A 5,810-nucleotide genomic window follows, 5' to 3' on the forward strand; every position below is an offset into this window, starting at 1 on the left:
AAGAGACTGGCATGGTCAAAATGGCTGTCATGCAGGGATCAGGCTTGGGGAAGGGAAGCAGAAGCCCAGCTCTGGAGTTCTGGGAGGAGCCACAGGTACTGAGGGATGCTAGGAGACAGGCCAGTGTCTGCTTTGATATGTTAATAGGCACCTCCACTGTTTTTCTCAAGTTTCTGAGACCTAACAATGCCTTATTTTGGCCTGGACACCAGGCACACAGGTGATGAACAGACATGCATGCAGACAAAACACCCATGCAGACAAAACACCCATACACACACACACACACACACACACACACACACACACACACACACACCAGCAATAGCTTCACATCAAAGTCAAATAAGGACAATACATGGAAAAATTAAAGGCTGATATTTCTAATGAGGCTACATGCAGAAATCTTAAATAAGACTCATGGTAAAGTTTGTTCTAAGGGCCATTGTGATGGCTCAGTCGTTAAAGGCACTTGCTGCCAACCCTGACAATTGAAATCGTGTAGATAAAAAGATGAATGGGATTGTAGATTTGCTCTTGCAAAATTAGGGGCATAATTTTGTTGATCAAGAACATTCCAACTGAGGATATGTTCTACAGTAAACACAAATCTTCATTAATTTTCAGGTTGAAAAAGGTGGGGCTGGCTAGGGCTGCTGCCAGTCACTGCAAAGGATGCTCGGAGGTCAGTTTTATCTCAGCTTCGATTTTGGGTAAGGATGAAGGCAAAGTCATAGCAAAAAGAGCATTGTATGAATATCGTAAGTGAACTTTTTTTTTTTAAAGATTTATTTTATTTATTATATATAAGTACACTGTAGCTGTCTCCAGATACACCAGAAGGGGGCATCAGATCTCTTTACAGATGGTTGTGAGCCACCATGTGGTTGCTGGGAATTGAACTCATGACCTCTGGAAGAGCAGTCGGGTGCTCTTTTTTTTTTTTTTTTTTTTTTTTTATTAACTTGAGTATTTCTTATATACATTTCAAGTGTTATTCCCTTTCCCGGTTTCCGGACAGACATCACCCTCCCCCCTCCCCTTCCTTGTGGGTGTTCCCCTCCCAAACCTCCCCCCATTGCCACCCTCCCGGCATAGTCTAGTTCACTGGGGGTTCAGTCTTAGCAGGACCCAGGGCTTCCCCTTCCACTGGTGCTCTTACTAGGATATTCATTGCTACCTATGGGGACAGAGTCCAGGGTCAGTCCATGTATAGTCTTTAGGTAGTGGCTTAGTCCCTGGAAGCTCTGGTTGCTTGACATTGTTGTACTTTTGGGGTCTCGAGCACCTTCAAGCTCTTCCAGTTCTTTCTCTGATTCCTTCAACGGGGGACCTATTCTCAGTTCAGTGGTTTGCTGCTGGCATTCGCCTCTGTATTTGCTGTATTCTGGCTGTGTCTCTCAGGAGCGATCTACATCCGGCTCCTGTCGGTCTGCACTTCTTTGCTTCATCCATCTTGTCTAATTGGGTGGCTGTATATGTATGGGCCACCTGTGGGGCAGGCTCTGAATGGGTGTTCCTTCAGTCTCTGTTTTAATCTTTGCCTCTCCCTTCCCTGCCAAGGGTATTCTTTTTCCTCATTTAAAGAAGGAGTGAAGCATTCACATTTTGATCATCCGTCTTGAGTTTCGTTTGTTCTAGGGATCTAGGGTAATTCAAGCATTTGGGCTAATAGCCACTTATCAATGAGTGCATACCATGTATGTCTTTCTGTGAGTGGGTTAGCTCACTCAGGATGATATTTTCCAGTTCCAACCATTTGCCTACGAATTTCATAAACTCGTTGTTTTTGATAGCTGAGTAATATTCCATTGTGTAGATGTACCACATTTTCTGTATCCATTCCTCTGTTGAAGGGCATCTGGGTTCTTTCCAGTTTCTGGCTATTATAAATAAGGCTGCGATGAACATAGTGGAGCACGTGTCTCTTTTATATGTTGAGGCATCTTTTGGGTATATGCCCAAGAGAGGTATGGCTGGATCCTCAGGCAGTTCAATGTCCAATTTTCTGAGGAACCTCCAGACTGATTTCCAGAATGGTTTTACCAGTCTGCAATCCCACCAACAATGGAGGAGTGTTCCTCTTTCTCCACATCCTCGCCAGCATCTGCTGTCACCTGAGTTTTTGATCTTAGCCATTCTCACTGGTGTGAGGTGAAATCTCAGGGTTGTTTTGATTTGCATTTCCCTTATGACTAAAGATGTTGAACATTTCTTTAGGTGTTTCTCAGCCATTCGGCATTCCTCAGCTGTGAATTCTTTGTTCAGCTCTGAACCCCATTTTTTAATAGGGTTATTTGTTTCCCTGCGGTCTAACTTCTTGAGTTCTTTGTATATTTTGGATATAAGGCCTCTATCTGTTACAGGATTGGTAAAGATCTTTTCCCAATCTGTTGGTTGTCGTTTTGTCCTAACCACAGTGTCCTTTGCCTTACAGAAGCTTTGCAGTTTTATGAGATCCCATTTGTCGATTCTTGATCTTAGAGCATAAGCCATTGGTGTTTTGTTCAGGAAATTTTTTCCAGTGCCCATGTGTTCCAGATGCTTCCCTAGTTTTTCTTCTATTAGTTTGAGTGTGTCTGGTTTGATGTGGAGGTCCTTGATCCACTTGGACTTAAGCTTTGTACAGGGTGATAAGCATGGATCGATCTGCATTCTTCTACATGTTGCCCTCCAGTTGAACCAGCACCATTTGCTGAAAATGCTATCTTTTTTCCATTGGATGGTTTTGGCTCCTTTGTCAAAAATCAAGTGCCCATAGGTGTGTGGGTTCATTTCTGGGTCTTCAATTCTATTCCATTGGTCTATCTGTCTGTCTCTGTACCAATACCATGCAGTTTTTATCACTATTGCTCTGTAATACTGCTTGAGTTCAGGGATAGTGATTCTCCCTGAAGTCCTCTTATTGTTGAGGATAGCTTTAGCTATCCTGGGTTTTTTGTTATTCCAGATGAATTTGCAAATTGTTCTGTCTAACTCTTTGAAGAATTGGATTGGTATTTTGATGGGGATTGCATTGAATCTGTAGATTGCTTTTGGTAAAATGGCCATTTTTACTATATTAATCCTGCCAATCCATGAGCATGGGAGATCTTTCCATCTTCTGAGGTCTTCTTCAATTTCTTTCCTCAGTGTCTTGAAGTTCTTATTGTACAGATCTTTTACTTGCTTGGTTAAAGTCACACCGAGGTACTTTATATTATTTGGGTCTATTATGAAGGGTGTCGTTTCCCTAATTTCTTTCTCGGCTTGTTTCTCTTTTGTATAGAGGAAGGCAACTGATTTATTTGAGTTAATTTTATACCCAGCCACTTTGCTGAAGTTGTTTATCAGCTTTAGTAGTTCTCTGGTGGAACTTTTGGGATCACTTAAATATACTATCATGTCGTCTGCAAATAGTGATATTTTGACCTCTTCTTTTCCGATCTGTATCCCCTTGATCTCCTTTTGTTGTCTGATTGCTCTGGCTAGAACTTCAAGAACTATATTGAATAAGTCAGGAGAGAGTGGGCAGCCTTGTCTAGTCCCTGATTTTAGTGGGATTGCTTCAAGTTTCTCTCCATTTAGTTTAATGTTAGCAACTGGTTTGCTGTATATGGCTTTTACTATGTTTAGGTGTGGGCCTTGAATTCCTATTCTTTCCAGGACTTTTATCATGAAGGGATGTTGAATTTTGTCAAATGCTTTCTCAGCATCTAATGAAATGATCATGTGGTTCTGTTCTTTCAGTTTGTTTATATGATGGATCACGTTGATGGTTTTCCTTATATTAAACCATCCCTGCATGCCTGGGATGAAGCCTACTTGATCATGGTGGATGATTGTTTTGATGTGCTCTTGAATTCGGTTTGCCAGAATTTTATTGAGTATTTTTGCGTCGATATTCATAAGGGAAATTGGTCTGAAGTTCTCTTTCTTTGTTGGGTCTTTGTGTGGTTTAGGTATAAGAGTAATTGTGGCTTCATAGAAGGAATTCGGTAGGGCTCCATCTGTTTCAATTTTGTGGAATAGTTTGGATAATATTGGTATAAGGTCTTCTATGAAGGTTTGATAGAATTCTGCACTAAACCCGTCTGGACCTGGGCTCTTTTTGGTTGGGAGACCTTTAATGACTGCTTCTATTTCCTTAGGAGTTATGGGGTTGTTTAACTGGTTTATCTGTTCCTGATTTAACTTCGATACCTGGTATCTGTCTAGGAAATTGTCCATTTCCTGAAGATTTTCAAGTTTTGTTGAATATAGGTTTTTATAGTAAGATCTGATGATTTTTTGAATTTCCTCTGAATCTGTAGTTATGTCTCCCTTTTCATTTCTGATTTTGTTAATTTGGACGCACTCTCTGTGTCCTCTCGTTAGTCTGGCTAAGGGTTTATCTATCTTGTTGATTTTCTCAAAGAACCAACTTTTGGTTCTGTTGATTCTTTCTATGGTCCTTTTTGTTTCTACTTGGTTGATTTCAGCTCTGAGTTTGATTATTTCCTGCCTTCTACTCCTCCTGGGTGTATTTGCTTCTTTTTGTTCTAGATCTTTTAGGTGTGCTGTCAAGCTGCTGACATATGCTCTTTCCTGTTTCTTTCTGCAGGCACTCAGCGCTATGAGTTTTCCTCTTAGCACAGCTTTCATTGTGTCCCATAAGTTTGGGTATGTTGTACCTTCATTTTCATTAAATTCTAAAAAGTTTTTAATTTCTTTCTTTATTTCTTCCTTGACCAGGTTATCATTGAGTAGAGCATTGTTCAATTTCCACGTATATGTGGGCATTCTTCCCTTATTGTTATTGAAGACCAGTTTTAGGCCGTGGTGGTCCGATAGCACGCATGGGATTATTTCTATCTTTCTGTACCTGTTGAGGCCCGTTTTTTGACCAATTATATGGTCAATTTTGGAGAAAGTACCATGAGGAGCTGAGAAGAAGGTATATCCTTTTGCTTTAGGATAGAATGTTCTATAAATATCCGTTAAGTCCATTTGGCTCATGACTTCTCTTAGTCTGTCTACATCTCTGTTTAATTTCTGTTTCCATGATCTGTCCATTGATGAGAGTGGGGTGTTGAAATCTCCCACTATTATTGTGTGAGGTGCAATGTGTGTTTTGAGCTTTAGTAAGGTTTCTTTTACATATGTAGGTGCCCTTGTATTTGGGGCATAGATATTTAGGATTGAGAGTTCATCTTGGTGGATTTTTCCTTTGATGAATATGAAGTGTCCTTCCTTATCTTTTTTGATGACTTTTAGTTGAAAATTGATTTTATTTGATATTAGAATGGCTACTCCAGCTTGCTTCTTCTGACCATTTGCTTGGAAAATTGTTTTCCAGCCTTTCACTCTGAGGTAATGTCTGTCTTTGTCTCTGAGGTGTGTTTTCTGTAGGCAGCAGAATGCAGGGTCCTCGTTGCGTATCCAGTTTGTTAATCTATGTCTTTTTATTGGGGAGTTGAGGCCATTGATATTGAGAGATATTAAGGAATAGTGATTATTGCTTCCCGTTATATTCATATTTGGAAGTGAGGTTATGTTTGTGTGCTTTCATTCTCTTTGTTTTGTTGCCAAGATGATTAGTTTCTTGCTTCTAGGGTATAGCTTGCCTCCTTATGTTGGGCTTTACCCTTTATTATCCTTTGTAGTGCTGGACTTGTAGAAAGATATTGTGTAAATTTGGTTTTGTCATGGAATATCTTGGTTTCTCCATCTATGTTAATTGAGAGTTTTGCAGGATACAGTAACCTGGGCTGGCATTTGTGTTCTCTTAGGGTCTGTATGACATCTGTCCAGGATCTTCTGGCCTTCATAGTTTCTGGTGAAAAGTCTGG

The sequence above is a fragment of the Rattus norvegicus genome, chromosome 2 (genome assembly GCF_021556685.1).
Source record: "Rattus norvegicus strain SHRSP/BbbUtx chromosome 2, alternate assembly SHRSP_T2T, whole genome shotgun sequence".
Lineage (NCBI taxonomy): Eukaryota > Metazoa > Chordata > Mammalia > Rodentia > Muridae > Rattus > Rattus norvegicus.